This window comes from Macaca nemestrina, chromosome 19, assembly GCF_043159975.1.
Source record: "Macaca nemestrina isolate mMacNem1 chromosome 19, mMacNem.hap1, whole genome shotgun sequence".
In the NCBI taxonomy this organism is placed as follows: Eukaryota; Metazoa; Chordata; class Mammalia; order Primates; family Cercopithecidae; genus Macaca; species Macaca nemestrina.
In genome coordinates, this window is record NC_092143.1 from 7,858,964 (window position 1) to 7,877,634 (window position 18,671).

The 18,671-nt window shown below is 36.9% G+C and overlaps 1 long non-coding RNA gene across 2 annotated transcripts in view; it reads left to right on the forward strand.

The window, feature by feature from the left end:
• The window catches only part of LOC139360098 (uncharacterized), a 132,700-nt gene that overhangs the window by 56,882 nt on the left and 57,147 nt on the right, over positions 1-18,671 (forward strand). Inside the window, exon 3 of one of the 2 annotated variants that reach the window (XR_011617206.1) lies at positions 17,206-17,465. The exons of the other annotated variant lie outside the window; for it this stretch is intronic. This is a non-coding gene — a long non-coding RNA (uncharacterized lncRNA). Of the gene's footprint in view, positions 1-17,205; positions 17,466-18,671 lie in introns of those variants that run through there. 2 annotated transcript variants of the gene reach the window in all.

Below are 18,671 nucleotides of genomic sequence, written 5' to 3' on the forward strand. Positions count from 1 at the left end.
GATATTACCTTTCTGTCTACATTGTTTTAAAATTTCACTGTGCCAATAAGGCTAAACAACATTGAATGCCAGAAGAAAAAAAAACAGAGTAAATATTGTTTCAAACTTGTAATTTATAAGTAGATTTTTGGATCATTATCTTGTAGAGTCTAATTCATAACTCATACATATATTTGGGACAATATTTTAAATATCTTGGATTGATAAAATGTAAATTAAATTTCATACCTCAAATTGACTTGGCTACTTAACATTGATGAGAAGTGAAGGAAAGTAAGTTTGTCTGAGTTTATAGGTATTCATGGATTGGTCTATACAGATTAAAGGTGTCCCAAGAACTGTTTCTTTGTAAATACTATATATCTTACCTCTTGTGATTTCATATGTAGTTATTCTTGATAAATGGAGATATTCTATAACCCTACGTCATTAAAACTAAGTAAAGATACATACAATAAAACATGTATAGAATTGGGCATACATACAGGTCTTTCATGCATGTAGATCTAGCTATAGCTATAAATTTAACTGAAAAGTTTTTAAATCAATCATTTTTAATTTGCATTTCTTATCATTTCCCCATTCAATGATATTTTCTTCCATTTCCTTTTCTATTGCTCTCCTTACATTTCTTTTTTTCTTCTTCCCTTTCACTTTCTCAGTCTTTCTCTACTGTAATATAGTAAACTATTAAAAAAAGGGATAAGTACATTTACAGCTTTCTTACTGCTGCCCACAGGGTGCTATAAATGCACAAACTGGATATAATTGAGGCACATACTAACTTACCTTCTGTTGTACAGGAGAACATAAGCAGGCTGTTAATGTGCACTGTGTTGAAACTCTTAACTTAGGGGATGAGAATTAGCTTGCAGTAGTAATTTGGTAAGCACCTGGGAAAATTGCAAGCTTAATTTCTTGCAACGTGGAATATGATTAAAAAGAGAATATATTATTATCATGGGCACCATTAAAAAATGTGTAGACAGCATTCTATAATGTTAAAATGGAAATTGGAAGTTGTACTCAAATGTTGAAGATGCTGCATGTTAATTACTGTCTACCACAGTGCACTGCAAGTGCAATTCAATTATTTGCTTTGTCAAGCAATATTTTGATTAACCTGAACTTTAATTTTATGCATCTAATGTTTTTTATGTTATGATAAAACAGTGGAATGGTACGTCACCATGCCAAGAGCTCTCTGAAGCCTCTGGAAATGTATTTGGTACCATAGGAGCCCACATTTAAATCTAGATATAAAACATTTCTCAAATTTAGGAAATTTCATTTTAAATATTAGATAGGGAATTTTTATTTAAATCTATTAGGCACTATTGTATTTATATATTATATATAATAACTTTTGTTCTTCTTAGTATATTTTTGAAGTAGGTATTATCGTGTACCTGTTTATCTTGAAGCAACTATGGCTGAGAGCAGATAAGTAATATATAGAATCTCACTTAGCTAGTTCTTAGTGGAGTTACACTTTAATTTGAGGCTTATACGTATCAAAAATTCAAGGTCTGTAGGACACTGTGTCCCTAAATTTTAAAGTTTATTTGCTAAGTTTTCAATTTAAAAAAAAAAAAGCCTGGATAGTCCCTGTTTTACATTTTACAGTGTTTCCCACCATCTAGGAAAATATAAATAACATATTGTAAAAGCGCCACTCATGAGCAATTTGTGAGTTACATTTGGATGATTATTTTAATGGCCAGGGAAGGAATGACCTGTGTTTTGTTGATGACTCAGCTGTGTTTATAAGTAGGCAGCCACATCTGGTAAAACATTTGATTGCCTGGCTTCTGGTCCAAATTGGCTACATGAAATAATAATGATCTCTTCTGAATTTAGTTTGGTCAATTAATTTTGTTATGGAAAGTTATACAATCATGTAGTTTTAACTGAAACTGGGATATCCAAAATGATGCATAAGAATTTCTGTAGTCATTCTTTCAACAAAACTTGTTTTCAGCATCTTTCAATTATCTCTGAAAACTGAGCTTGGTCATATAACTAAAATGTTGTATACAATCTTTTCTTTAAAGAAATAAATAGTTTACTTGTGTAAACAGACATCTAAATGGTTTATTATGTTAAAATACTGTTAATGAAACAAGATAAGACCGAACAAAACACTAATTAACCACAGAGGAGGGACGCACTAAACTCTGCCTGAGGGGGGTGCATTAAACTTGAGCCGAAGAATTGGGTCATGGAGTAGAATAAGGAGTTTATTTGTGCTGAGATGGGTTCAGGAACGTTAAGCAACAGCTGCTAGATAGCAAAACGGCTTATTTCAAGTAAGAGCAGCAGTGCTTTTCGTGATACAGATGAGAAATCTAGTGTGTATTTTTATACCAGATAGGCATCTGCCTCTACCCATCCATCCACACATACGTATCAATAACTCATGTCCTGGTTTTCCCATTAGTTTCTCCTTAGATATAGTGTCCTTTTTAAATTTTATTTTATTTTATTTTTTTCTTTTTGAGACAGTCTCTCTCTGTTACCCAGGCTGGAAAGCACTGGTGTGATCATGGCTCACTGTAGCTTCCACCTCCCAGGCTCAAGTGATGTTCCCACCTCAGCCTCCTGAGTAGCTGGGACCACAGGCCTGTGCTACCACACCCAGTTAATTTTTAAATTTTTTTAAGAGAGATTCAGCCTCCTGAGTAGCTGGGACTCCAGGCCCACAGCACCAAGCCCAGCTAGTTTTTTAAATTTTATTTTGTGTAGGTATGAGGTTTCTCCATTTTGCCAAGGCTCATTTCAAACTCCTAGGCTCAAGTGACCCTCCTGCCTTGGCATCCCAAAGTGCTGGGATTATAGGAGTGAGCCACTGTGTCTGGCTATAATTTTTTTTTGTCTGTTTTTGGGTTGTTTTTTTTTTTTTTGAGACAGAGTTTCATTCTGTCACCCAGGCTGGAGTGCAGTGGCATGATCTCAGCTCACTGCAACCTCTGCTTCCCCGGTTCAAAGATTCTCCCACCTCCGCTTCCTGAGTAGCTGGGACTTCAGGTGCACACTACTATTCCTGGATAGTTTTTGTATTTTTTTGGTAGAGATGGGTTTCGGCCATCTCTACGAAAGATAGAGATGTTGGCCAGTCTGGTCTTGAACTCCTGAGCTCAAGTGATCCACCTGCCTCAGCCTCCCTATGTGCTTAGATTGCAGGTGAGCCACCGTGCCCAGCCCATATTACTTTTCTACATATAACAAAGTGACAAAAATGCATGTGTGTGGGGAGTGGGAGTAGGGGACAGGTGTGTTAGACCATTCTCTCACTACTACAAAAATAATACCTGAGACTGGGTAATTTATAAAGAAAAGAGGTTTAGTTGGCTCATGGTTCTGGAAGCTGAACAGAAAGCATGATGCTGGCATCTGCTTGGCTTCTGGGGAGGCCTCAGGAAGCTTACAATCATGGCAGAAGGCAAAAGAGGGGTTGGCATGTCATGTGGCCACAGGAGGAGGAAGAAAGAGATGGGGAAGGTGCCACACACTTTTAAACAACCAGATCTCACCAGAATGAACTATCACGAGGACACCACCAAGGGGATGGTACTAAGCCATTCATGAGCAAACTGTCCCCAAGATCTAGGCACTTCCCACCAGGCCCTACCTCCAGCTTTGGGGATTATATTTCAACATGAGATTTGGGCAAAGACATAAATCTAAACTATGTAATTCTGCACCAGCCCCTCCCAAATCTCATGTCCTTCTCACATTGCAACATATAACCATGGCTTCCCAATAGTCCCCCCAAAATCTTAACTCATTCCACCATTAATTCAAAAGTCAAAGTCCAGTGTCTCATCAGAGACAAGACAAATTCCTTCTAATATGAGCTTGTAAAACAAAAAAACAAGTTAGTTACTTCTAAGATACAATGGGAGTACAGACATCGGGTAAATACTCCTGTTCCAAAAGAGAGAAATCAAGCAAAAGAGTCTACAGGCCCCATACATGTTTGAAACTCAGCAGGGCAGTCATTACCTCTTTAAGCTCCAAAATAACCTCCTTTGACTCCATGTCCCACATCCAGGGCACACTGCTGCAGTGGGTGGCCCTGAAGGCCTTGGGAAGCTTTGCTCCTGTGCTTTTACAGGGTTCAGCCCTCATAGTCATTCTCAAGGGCTTGTGTTGAGTACCTGTGGCTTTTCCAGGCACGGGGTGCAAGCTGTTAGTGGAGCTATCATTCTGGGTTCTGGTGAATGGTAGCCCTCTTCCCACAGTTCCACTAGGCAGTTGCCCTGTAGAGACTCTGCGTGGAGCCTCCAATCCCATATTTTTCCTCTGCACTCCTTTCACAGAGGTTCTCTGTGAGGACTCTGACCCTGCAGCGCCTTCTGCCTTGGCACCCAGGCTTTTCCATACATCCTCTGAAATCTAGGCAAAGGCTCCCAAGCCTCAGCTCTTGCACTCTGTATACCCACAGGCTTAACACCATATGACAGCCTCCCATGCTTACCATTTGCACCCCCTGAAGCAGTGACCCAAGTGGTACCTGAGCCCCTTTGGGCCACAACTGGAGCTGGAGTGGCCAGCATACAGGGAGCAGTGTCCTGAGCTGTGCAGGGCAGTGAGGCCCTGGTCCTGGTCCAGGAAACCACTCTTCCCACCAATTGGAAGGGCTGTGGTGAAGGTCTCTGAAATGCCTTCAAGTCCCTTTTACCATTTTCTTGGCTATCAGCTCTTGGCGTCTTTTTAGTTATGCAAGTATCTCCAAGAACTGGTTGCTCCACAGCCTACTTAGATTTCTCTCAAAAAAGCTTTTTCTTTTTCTGCCACATGGCGAGGCTGCAACTTTTTCAAACTTTTATGCTCTGCTTCTCTTTTAAATTTAAGTTCCAACTTATTTCTTTGCTCTTGCAACTGAGCATAGACAGTTAGAAACAGCCTCTCCACACATTTCTTGTACACTTTGCTGCTTAGAAATTTATTTTGCCAAATGCCCTAGATCATCACTCTCAAGTTCAGACTTCCACAGACTCCTGGGGCATGAACACAATGCAGTGAAGTTTTTTGCTAAAGCATAACATATGTGATGTTTGCTCCAGTTCACAATAAGTTTTTCGTTTTCATCTGAGACCTCTTCATGCTGGCCTTTACTGTGCATATTTCTATCAGCATTTTGGTCACAACCACTTAACAAGTCTCTAAGAAATTTCAGGCTATCCCTCATCTTCCTGTCTTCTTCTGAGCCCTCCAAACTCTTTCAGCCTCTGCCCATTTACCCAGTACCTAAGTCATTTCCACATTTTCAGGTGTCCTTACAGCAGAGCCCTACTTTTTGGTACCCATTTTCTGTGTTAAGCTGTTTTCAAGTTGCTATAAAGAAATACCTGAGACTGATTAACTTATAAAATAAAGAGGTTTAATTGAATGGCAGGCAAGGGGCTCATTCCTGTAATCCCAGCACTTTGGGAGCCCAAGGTGAGCAGATCCCTTGAGGTCAAGGGTTCAAGACCAGCCTGGCCAAAAGAGCGCAAAACCACCTCTATTAAAAAAATTTTTTTTAGCCAGGCCTGGAGGCATGCACCTGTAATCCCAACTACTTGGGAGGCTGAGGCACAAGAATCGCTTGAACCTGGGAGGTGGAGGCTACACTGAGATGAGATAGTGCCACTGCACTCCAGCTTTAGTGACAGAGAGAGACTCTGTCTCAAAGAAAAAGAAAAAAAAGAGGACAAAAGGCTTAGTTGGTTCTGCGGGCTCTACAGGAAGCGTAGTGCTAGCATCTGCTTAGTTTCTGGGAGAGACTCATGAAACTTGCAATTATGGCAGAAGGTGAAGTCACATCACATGGTCAAAGCTGGAGTGAGAGAGGTGGGGGAGGTGCCACACTGTTTTAAACAACCAGGTCTTATGAGAACTCACTCACTATGGTGAGGACAGTCATGAGTGGATGGTACTAAACTATTCATGAGAAAACTTCCCCCATAATCCAGTCACCTCTCAGCAGGCCCTACCTGCAACACTGAGGATTACAGTTCAACATGAGATTTGGGTGGAGACACACACCCAAACTCTATCAGTAGGTGTGTGTTTACTTGAAGCCACGGATAGTGTTGATTATTTAAAAATTAAGCCTGATAAAACATATTAAGACATAACGTCTTAACTTTGGGTATCATTATACAATCCCAAGTATATAGCTTATTTAAGGGAATAGGCAACAAATATCTATTATTTTTCTATTAGTAAAATACAAATTGGCAAGGTTTTGATGCAAAATCATAAATTTTTTTAAATGAAAAGAAGTAGATTGACTTATTTGAAAATTAACCAATAAATGAATCAACTGTATTTTATCTATTTCTAAGGCTATTATCTAGAATAACTTTAATCCCATTTGAATAATGTTACATAAAAGTGAGTGTTTAAAAATAAACTAAACCACTATAATCTCACCAATAGTGTATAGAAAAGTATAATTATATGTATTTATATATTTACTTTCACTTTCTGAATTTTCTCCAAAATTTTTCAATGTTCCTAAGAAAGTAGTTTTATCTGTCATTTTCAATTTATTATTTACTATATTTAGTAATTTAAGATTAAAATTTGGATGGTAATACCCAATAAACATTCATCGGATGTCCAATTGTAAATCATAACTATAAGGGTCTTTAAAAATGTCAAAATGCTTTTCAGTAATATAATAAGTTAACACTAATGAGTTATAGTAGATATCATGTTGTTAATAATCACCCATATGTTTACATCATACTTTATACATTCCATGTTTTAATGAATAACTATTATATGATTTGTGTATTACATATATTATATTGAAAGTGCTTCTTTTTCCTAAAAAAGCAAACTCTTAAATGCAGGACCTTGTTATATGTATCGTTGAATCTTTATGACTAGTTTATTTTTGGGCATATGTAATATATATGACCATATAATTGATATTCAAATTAAACTAAACAAAATTATAAATAATATTTTAATTTTTCATATATGATTAGTGATTCAGAGACAATTATGAGAAAGCATTTTCTGTTTTTTTGAGACAGAATCTTGCTCGCTCTGTCTCCCAGGCTGGAGTGCAGTGGCATGATCTCAGCTCACTGCAACCTCTGCCTCCAGGGTTCCAGTGATTTTCCTGTTTCAGCCTCCCAAGTAGCTGGGATTACAGGCACACACCATCATGTCCAGCTATTTTTTTTTGCATTTTTAGTAGAGATGGGGTTTCACCATGTTGGCCAGGATGGTCTTGAACTCCTGACCTCAGGTGATACACCCTCCTCAGCCTCCCAAAGTTCTAGGATTACAGGTGTGAGCCACTGCACCGAGTCTAGAAAATATTTTAACCTATACAAATGTACATGAGTGTGCCAAACATTCTGAGAATATAGCCAATCCTCAGAATGCTATTCTGAATAAAATAATAAAATTATACTTCATATATGATAAGAAGTTATATTTCTAATAGTCTACTAAAAAATCTGGAGAGCTATCCAACATTATACTTTTTTCCTACCCAATTAATCTTCAGTCTTTATGAAAATGAATGACTTTACCTGTCAAACTGACCTGAATGCATAGTTTAAGCATGTTTGCCCTCTTTCTCATTAAGTTTGCTGTCTGTCTAGCTTATAATGACCCTATCTGGGGAGAGGTAATTAAGTGATTTGGTTTAATAAAATACCGTTCTTTTTAGTTCCTGCTAACCAGCTCAGGCTGAACAGCTATCATAGGTTTATAAAATATAAAAAATGACATCACATTTGCAATGGAAATAAATTAAATCTCACAAATAAAATTAGTTTCTCATGACAACTCTCTTTATCAATAGAAAATGTGTAATGAACATATATGATTTATTTCTTTTTGCACAAATATTGTGTATCTCCGATTATACTTGCACAGACTGTATATCTAGTTCTCTCTTCACCATCAAATACTTATATATGCTATGTGGTCATTTACTAATGATTAGTGATTGATTTATAACTATAAATCATGGGCTTTGTCACAAAATGCTATGATGCTTAGTCTGAGGATGCTAGACATATGACACTGTAAAGTGTTAGCAGAAGAGATGCTTTAAGCGTGGCCTTCAAAATAAATGAATTTCCCCTTTCTTATTATTAAATTTTGTTATTCTTTAGGTGATTCTTCTCTTTCCATCACATCGTGATTGGGAGTTGATCTAATCATTGGCTTGAAAATACTTATTCTAATTTCAGACAAGTTGGTTAGATAAAAAAAAGATTGCCAAATCCATTAACTTCACACACACATACACACACACACACACACACAGACATACACACAGACACATATACACACACAAACACACACACAGATGTTACATGTGAAATGATTAATAACTATAGCACTTTCATTCTCAGTTTTGTATTTTTCTTTTATTCACTATCAAAACATTTATTCAATCTTCTAATTTGTCCTTATTTAGTAGCACTTTATTTATATATTTATTTTAGTTTAGGACAAAATGTTAGTGACCATTCTAGAACTTAAGTCCCTATAACTAAGTGAGAAATGACCACACTCCATCTGTAGGAGAAAGGTGAAAGGGTTGATTTGTCTAAAAGTGATTCTAACAGATCGCATTCCCAGAATATTGGTGTCTTATGATCAATGTCCCATGGAAACACACAACAGTTAAATACTGAAGAAAAGCCATCCACAAGTTGGCACCTTGGGCTTCAGGTGTCACTCTACAGCATAACTAAAGCTTCTCTAGGAGAGAAGCATGAGAGAGATTAGCCTCAGATTCTCCAGAAGGAAAAAACTCTGCTGATTAATTTCGGACTTCTAGTTTCCAGAGCTCTAAGAGTATAAATTCTATTGTTTTAAGCCACATAGTTTGAGGTAATTTATTATAGCAGCCTTGAGATATAAATACAGATGTTAGTACCAGGATGTGGGGCACTGTTGTAACAAATACCTACAAATGTAGAAGTGGGTGTGGAATTTCATAATGGATAGAAATTGAAAGAATTGTAAGGTATATATAGAAAAAATCTAGACTGACTTTTAAAAACTGTTGGTACAAATAGGGACATAAAAGTTAATTTGGGAGATAGCTCAGAATGAAGCAAAATGACACTGGCGAAATTTTGTCATTGTAGAGAACACATATGCCATCATGAACAGAATGTTTCTAGAAATATAAACATGATAAAGTGCTTCCGGTAAGATCTCAGAAGGAAAAGAGCAGCATGTTATTGAATAATTGGATGAAAGGTGATTTTTGTCATGATGTGCCATAGAGCTTGGCTGAATTGTCTTATAGTGCTGGGTAGAAAGTTGAACTTAAAAGTAGTAAGCCTGGATATTTAGCTGAGGATATTTCTCAGCAAGATGTGGAAGGTGTGGCTTTATTTATCCTTGATGTTTATAGTAAAATGTGAGAGGAGAGCAATAAATTAAGAATGAAGCTATTAAGGAAAATGAACCAGAACTTTATGATTTAGAAAATCTTCTGCCTAGCCACATTGTAAAAGATGAAAAGACATGCTGTGGGGATAATGCCAGTGGTGTAGCTGAAAAAGCAATCATGGATCCAGTCCACCATCTCAGCAGAAACTGAGAAAGGGAGGGAGTTGTTCAGGAAGGACCCATGGAGAGCCATCTTGTATAAAGTAGTAGATACCCTTGACATCCTTGGAAGACCAATAAGACTTTGAAAATGTTACATCAGCAAAACCACCCCAAGCTTAGATTGGAGGGGAAAAAAGAATGAAAGGAAGGAATGGGCTGCCAAAAGTGCTGAAGTGTGTGGTCACTGCTGAGGAAATAAGAGGAGAGCCATTTCAGCTGAGGACAGCTCAGGGGCTGACAGGACCTCACTGGGTCCAGAAGCAGGGGCTGATGGAACACTGATTTGCCCAGAAGTTGGAACATCCGTGGGCCCAGAGAGAAGAACAAGCCTGATAATTATTTTTAGATCTTGAAATGTGATGAAAATTGTCCGACTGGGTTTCAGTCTTGCTTTGAATGAGCGATGGCTTCATGCCTATCATTTTATCTCTTTTGCAGTGGGGATGTCTATCCTATGCTTATCCCACAATTGTGGTCTGGATGGATGTATCCTGTTTTCTAGTTTCCCAGGTTTATAGAGAATGATATTTCCTTAGGACAAATCACAATCCCAGGCTTTCTTGTACCTGATTTAGATGATTAGATTTGGAACTGTTTGAGTTGATAATCTTTAGATGATAATTTTGATTTAGAATTAATGCAAGAATGGATTAACTGTTTCAGAGATTTTGGGAATGGGATGAAGGTACTTTTAACATAAGTTAGATGTGAACGTTACAGGTCCAGAGAATATGCTCTCCTGGGTTGAATCTCTGCTGGGTTGACTAGTGTCTACCCTGAATACATATCTACCTAGAATTCCAGGATGTGACCTCATTTGAAAATAGAATGTTTGCAGATATAATTACCAAGTTAAGATGAGGCCATACTGGATTAGGTAGGTTCTATATCCAATAACCGTTGTTTTTATAAAAAGGCAATGTGAAGACACACAGAGAATAGACCCTCATGTAGTGACAGAGCAGAGATTGTAGTGATCCATCTACAAGCCAAAGAAAGCCAAGGATTGCCAGCAAACCACCAGAAGCGAGGAGAGAGGCAAGGAACAGATTCTCCCTCAAAGCCTCCAGAAGGAGCCAATTCTGCTGTCACTTTGATTTCAGTCTTCTGGTCTTCAGAGCTGTGAGAGAATAAAGTTCTGTTGTTTTAGGCCACTCAGTTTATAGCCATGTGTTTCCTAGAAGCCCTAGGAAACTAATAAACCATGTTTTTGCCACATGTACAGCTGCAAATGCAAAGCTTGGGACTGAGGCTGTTAATGATCATGGCCATGGGGGCATGAATTCTGAAATTCTAGATGAGACTGGACTGAAGGTCAGTTTCAGACTCTTATGAGTTGTGCCTCTCTCTGAATATGTGGTTTCATTCTGGTAGATCTATGAGCACTCCTAGGAAGCACCAAGCAGCAAGGACCTTCTGAGAAAAACTGCTGCAAGCAGGCCGGCCAGCGTGCTGTCTTGCCTTTGCCTTTGTTTAGGTGGAGAATGAATCCTAAGAATTATAATGAATGTTTATTATGTTTTCATAACTTAGGCCTTCTTAATGTGCATAATTTCCTTTCCTTTGTTGTCTTTCATCATAGCTGAAAAATATGTGATTCTTAACCTCAGTTTCAAATATAAATTAAGTCTTTGAATAAAAGTGTCATGGTCTCCTTTTGCAGTTGATTTTCTCCCACTGAATTATGCATGTGAAAATACATTTATTAGAATTGTTATTTTGGTAAATGATGGCATGTCATTGGTTAGGAAAACTAAATGAAATAAATATAATTAAATAATAATGTTGATACATTCATTAAATGTATGGAATTCCCATTCCTACTTTCTAGTAAATGCTTTTAGTAGATGTTTTCCCCCTTTAAATTTCTCTATTTTTTTTGTAATGACTTTGTCAATGTTGTCGAGAATTATACGTTACTTTGAGCTCACCCAGCAAAAATATTTTGCTGATTCTCTCTGATTTTTGTCCTTTAGATAGTTTGATCTATTTTCAGTATTTTTATTAGTTCTGTCTAGAACTCTTCTTTCCCCAAGGACTCACAAATATTATGAAGTTGTGAGATTTTTATTTGAGAGACATATTTGTTTTTCTTTCTAAAAGCACATCAGGACTTCAACCATTCGAATGTCGTCGTATTGGCAACACATACAATTGGTGTCTGTGTCAGTAATTAAGGCAAGATGCTAACTTGTCAAGAATATTTTGGTGATTATTTTCTCCACCATAAAAAACAAAATTACTACTTTTAATTGGATACAGTTTGACTTGATTTCCTGCTTTATGATATCAAATTAAAAATATTCATCTTGCTTATATGTTTCAATATTCAAAACCCTATGCCAACAGGATTTTAGATCTTATGCTTTTGATTTCAGACTCATAATGATAATGTGCATGTCTTATTTAAAGCCACATAAAATGATCATAATTGATATTTCTCTTTGAAATGCATAGGAAATTTCCAATTAGATCTGGCCTATTGGGATTGATAGAAAATGGGATTTATTTCTAATAAAATTGCATTAATTTCATCCGTGATGTTTTTAAGAAGCTACTTGAAGCTTAATCCCAATATAATCCCAATTGCTTTCCCAATAAGACAGCAAAGAAAATTCTTAGATTGAACTAGCAGAGAATAAAAAGATATTACTTTTATTATACCTTTAATGTGTATATCTCACATTGACTAATTTATGGCAAATATACCATCTGATACTAAATGGCAGATTTAGTAGCATTTCTGAATGGAATTAAGACCTGTGGGAAATACAGAGACCCTTTGGATAATAGTGTAAAAATCTTGTTCTTATTATTTTGTTTTCATTATTCAATTTCATTATTTCATTATTGTAACTTGAAGGTATGAGAGTAAACAACAAAGATAGTAAGATCATAATTTCTCTTTACGTCTTTACAGTCAGTCAAAGCAGAACCCATGCTGAGACTGGAATGACATTTGGATACCATTGCATGGCTTGGGGTCAATGCATTGCCCTGGCTAGCACAGCTGATGGCTCAGAGTGAAATACTTCCTCTTGTAGCTGTGAAATCAGAACGTTGTCCACAATGGTTCCCAAGGTCATATTCTGCACTCACACTCTTTCTGTCTATGCTTCTGGCATTTGCATCCTCTTGTTTAGCACTTCCTGCTGTGTGTGTGTTCTAACCACATGTTGCTATGAGCATAGCTCATTTACTTTCTGGTCAATGTATTGACTCAGATCCACTTTCCTAGGATATTAACCATACTATGGCAATAGGAAGGAGGAATTCAATCTTCCTAGTATAAGAAAATACATTGACTCTGTACTTGTTTTCTATTGACATGTAACAAATTTGTTGGCTTAAAGCAACACAAATCTGTTATCTCATAGTTTCTGTAAGTCTGGGTCTTCTGAGGCTTAAATCAAGGTGCTGGCCAACTATGTCTTCATCTGAAAACTAGACTAGAGAATGATCTGTTTCCAAGCTTCCTTAGGTGGTTGAAATAATTCATCCTCCTGATTGCATGGCTGAGGTCCTTGTTTCCTTGCTGGCTCTCCACTGGTGACCACTCTCAGCAATTAGAGGCTGGAATCTGGTCCTTGCCATGCAGTTCCCTCACAACAGGGCAGCTGACTTCATCAAGGCCATCAGAAGAACCCCTCTGCTGTGTCTGCTAAGATGGAGTCTTGTATAATGTAACATTTCCATGGTGATGAGTGTTGTGTAATATCTATAGGCCCTACCCACACTCAAGGGGATGGGATTTTACAGCTGTGTACACCAAGGAGTAGGAATCTCTTGGGTAGTTTCAACATTTTGCCTACTCAAATCTCTCAGAAATATTATTAATTGCTTGGTAATTATAATGATCTGTGTCCAGTTTATTCATTAAGTATGTATTCATTGAGCTCCTACTTTGAGCCAGGGCAGTTTACAAAAAGAACCTGAAGTACATCCATGAAATAAATAGACAAATGTCACAGCTCTTGAAGTTTACTGAGGCTCTAATAAGCACTATCTATAACAGAGAAATGCAATAGGTTATTGGGTTGCCTTCAGTTCAAAAATATTGTCAAATTGGAGAAATTAAGCAATGGCATTTGGGTTACAATCCTGTGTATGAAAAAGAAAGTCTCTGCAGTCTGTGACATAGCACTTTAGGTTTCACAGGCAGATCTGTCCTTGATCTTAGAAATGCCAATTTCCCAAACAAAATATTGGGGCAACGTAATTTACCTAGTGCCCAACTAATACCACATTTAATTTCAATTGGCACAAATTGTATTAATCATTTTTCACCAGCCTTTCTTGGCACACTCTCTTGAATTTTAATATTAATTTTTATTTATTTACAAAAATGTTCCTCAATATCTATCATTCTCTAGTGAATTAAAAATTAATAGTTTTGAAAATATTGTTGTAATAACCATGCTTTGAATGTGTAATTGAAGGTAGTATTGTTTTTGTATATTTTCCCTTTGAAATGTTCTAATTGTATTATTCTGTTTCCATTAGGAAATATTGATTGAGGTGACGACTCCCCAGTGTGGTTATCATTACTTTATAGCAATAAAATTGACATGTAGAATTTTTTTTCCAAAAGTGTCCTGTTTCAGGATAGATTTATTTGTATTTTTTTGGTGGAACACTGGCCATTTTTAAGTTGTTGTTTTTTTAATCCATGTTGAGTATCTTTTTAAGCAATCCTCTTGCATTGGCTTATATGAAATGAGGTTCTTTAAATTACAAGTTGTGAGAATATTAAATAGAGTATATTATTTTCACAAAAACTGTCCTAATATATTCAGATAGAAAAATGCTTAAAATTAGGCTGCAGAAAGAATGAACAAGAATTACATGGAATTTTCTTAAGAGTTGATGAAATTTATTGAGTGAGTTACTAATATTCAGTTTTATAGTAATCATTGTTTAAAAGATGGCAAGCATGCTAAAACATAGGCTGATAAAAGTACAAGTATATATATTTCAGGAGAAAAAAGCAAAAGCCCTTTTATATCTTCCACACATTCTGTGGTAAATTTTTTGAGCCCATTTATAATCTTTTGGTTTTGGCCTGTGGTTTAGAATCTAAGGCCAATATAACCTATAATGAGAATTACTTGATGATAACATTGGTAGATGACTTTGTGTTTAATTTATTACCAAAATAAAAAATAATAATAAAATAGGCCAGGGCTTACTTATTTTTGCCTGGAATGCACATGAAATTTTGAAGCTGCTTTTTCAAGATTACATAAAATGAAATTATATTTTAAAATGTTGTTTTTAATGGATGTCCACAATCAATGTAAGGATACAATGAGCGAGGACCAAATCATAAAGGTGATTATTAAAATTATACAATGCTTGTATGATTTTTTAAAAGATACTTTTAAGTTTATCAGAAAATATAGATGTACAATTAGAAATAATTTAAAGATATGGAAATAATACTCACAGATTTGTTATCTAGCAGTTAATATAATTGCTATTGTTGAAAATATGAACTTTAATCAATAAATATTAAATTAATTATATACTGTTAAACACTATTAATGTATTAAATTGTATTTGTTTTCAGTAATTATAAATGCCAAAAAGAAAAGAACTGTTGGTTTACTAGATCAATACAGAACATATCGACTTGATTTTCAGTGTATGGCCTAACTACAAGGATCACAGCTGAAGGGTGATCCCGAAATTTCTGAAATGAGCATAGAGCTTTGACCCTTAAAAACTAGTCTTTATAAAGATTATCAGAGTAAACGTCTTAATGCAATGATGTGAATATTTTATATCGGGCCGGGTTCAATCAGAGAAGTAAACCACAAAACCACACAAGGATTTGTTACAGGGATTTGATCCTTTTCACTTTGGGAAGATGGTGAAGCAGTCTCTCTAAGGCTGTGGTCTTCAGGTCTTATGCTGGAGCTGGAAGTGCAAAGCGGTGACAGCAGAGGGGAAAAAATGGGTAAACTGGCAGAGAACAAGAATAATTTGGAACCCAAAGTCACGATCTAGAGCCCATAGTGGCAAACTGAAATCCATGTCAGTCCTTGCTGCCTCTGACCGTGGTGGAATAACTGTCCTGCAGAAACAGGGCCCCTTTTTCTCAGAGCTCAATGCATGCACCTGACCCAAGAGTCAGAGATGCTAAAGGAGAGTCCTGGAGAAGCTGGGGCAGGCTCAGATGCTGCCTCATGCCAATGAGGTGAGTTGGGGTCGTTGACAATAAACGTGAACTACAAAAGGTGGCTGCTTCACTTCTGCCTTCCAGTCTAGAGTATGAATCTCTCTCGTGGGCTACACTAACCAGAAACATAGAGGAAAGGAAAAGGAAATATTTAGTTGTCCTCTTTACCAAGATGACATATTACAAAACCACTACAGTCAACCCTTTGTCAAATTGGTACTCATCGCATCTTTTTAAACCAAACTTGATCCCTAAATGAAGACAATAACAATGTCACATTTCCATTGGACACAATGCGAGGAAACCCAGACACAATGGAAGAAACTCTAACCCTTCATATGAAAGGATGTAAAGTGGGTTTTTCTTTTTTCTCTTTTGTCATTGAGGATATTCATCTTTCTTCTGGCTGCTTCATGCTCCTTCATTGATTTCCTGTAACTTAAATACTGACATTTAAATCAATTATTATTAACACATGTTAGAAGATGAGGAGTGATAAAGGGGAAGAAACAAAAATTGATTAATATAGAAACATATTCATGTTAACATAAGGAAGACATACTTGCAACAATTGCATTCTTTCTCTCTGCAAGTGGTATCCAAAGCTGGAATTTCTAACTACCCATCCCAAATTTCCTTTGTCCTCAGCAGACACTTCAGCTGGTCATGGTTCCCCGCCTGGTGGGGTGACTTAAGCCTTCATTGATGAGGCTATTAGCAGACTTTTTTTTTTTTTTTTTTTTTTTGATGGAGTCTCACTCTTATTGCCCAGGCTGGAGTGCAATGGCCCAATCTCGACTCACTGCAACCTCCGCCTCCTAGGTTCAAGTGATTCTCCTGCCTCAGCCTCCTGAGTAGCTGGGAACCACCATGCCTGGCTAATTTTGTATTTTCAGGAGAGATTGGGTTTCTCCATGTTGGTCAGGCTGGTCTCAAACACATGACCTCAGGTGATCCGCCCGCCTTGTTCTTCCAAAGTGCTGGGATTACAGGCGTGAGCCACTGCACCTGCCCTAGCAGACTTTTTTGAATTCAGTTGTTACAGTTTTCCATTGACTTCAATTACAGAAAATTTTAGTACTATGAAGTACTCTTCATGCTCTCCAGTATACCAAACAAGCTTCTACCTACTTCATCGTGTAGTAACTATCAACTTTCTCTTTCATATTAAGAATCGATAACTTCAGCCATTACACTGAACTCCTTTTTGCTTGTTGATGCAACAGCCTGAAGACCCCAAAGCGTCTAGGAAGCAGCCTCAACTATTAGTTCAGTGGAATTATTGTCACGCCGCTTGAAGATTGCATTCCTTTCTTTAACACAAAGACTCTCAAGAAGTGCAGCCTAAAAGCATTGCATTCTGTGTAGGAAGAGTGACTCCATATGTAGAGTAAGCATCTATTCCACCAAGAACAGTGTATCGCCTCTTCCAGGTTGAAATCATCAAGAGTAACGAACGTGCCACCAGGAAGCTGTCTGATCCTTCTGGAGAATGATGCCGAAGCAAGGATTCAGTGTTGCTTTCCGCTATTGGGAGATTTGACACTCTGCCGTGACGTATCCAGATCAGCCATGGAGAGCGTAAGTCCCTGTTGCTGAGACCATGCATATCTTTCATCTCTGCCGCCATGGCCACTTGATTCAGGAGCCCATTGATGATGATAAGTGACCCTGGGGAAAGAGGCTAACTGATATCCACAGAACGGGTCAACCCATCCACCTGATTATTACAATTCTCCTCTGATGAGGCCACCCTGGTGAGCAGTCACATGGGACACAGACATCTTCACACTTTTCACTAAGAGAGACATTTTCACTCTCTTCACTAAGAGAGGTCTACTCATATATATCTTCTCCAAATATCCTTGCCATCAGTTTTTTAAATAGACTTGTTATTTTACAATAGTTTTATAATTACAATAGAGTTGCAAAGAAGATAGAGTTCTCATACCATAAGACATATGAGAATTTATATCATATCTGCCCTTCATAAGGAAAGTTTCAGCTTTACTTACTTTTAATACCTTATATTACTATGAAATATTTGTTAAAATTATTGAACCAATATTGATGCATTATTACTAACTAAGTCCAGACATCATTCAGATTTCCTTAGTTTTTAACCTAATGTTAAAAACTTGAATTTTAACTTGATCTTGGGTGCAACAGTTTTTTAGACAGTCCTTGTTTTTGATGACCTTGATAGCTTTGAAGAAGTTTATAAAATACCACTCAGGTATTTTACATAGTATTACTCACATGGGTTTTGTCTTATAATTTTTAATGATTAGGCTTTTGGGGAGGATTTTACAAAGGTAAAGTCCCATTATCATCACATCATATCAAGGGTACATACTGTCACCATGACTTATCCCTGTTGATGTTAACCTTGTTCACCTGCCAGAGGCAGGATTGATCAGGTCTCTTCACTATAAACCTGTTCTTTTCCTCACTTTCCATACTGTACTCACTGGAAGGTAGATTTTACAGACTGACCTCTTTCACTTATTAATACTATGTAAGATAATCTATGTTTTTGCATGATGTGATATTTTTATTGCTGAAATTTTGTTTTCATTTTGTTTTGTATAGATGAACCACGGTTTGCTGGTCCATTCACCTAATGAAGGACATCTTGGTTGTTTCTAACTTTTGGCAGTTATGAATAAAGCTGCTATAAACATTTCTAAGCATTTTTTATGTGAATATAAATTTTCATACTAGCCAGGTGAATACATAAAAACACATTACCTAGATTGTATGAAAGGATTATCTTTAGATTTGTCAAAAATTCTAACACTTCTAGAGTGGCTGTGCCACTTTGCATCGAATTAGAGATTCACAATGAATTAGAGATTCTGTTGATATACACCCTCACCGACAATTGATACTGTCGATT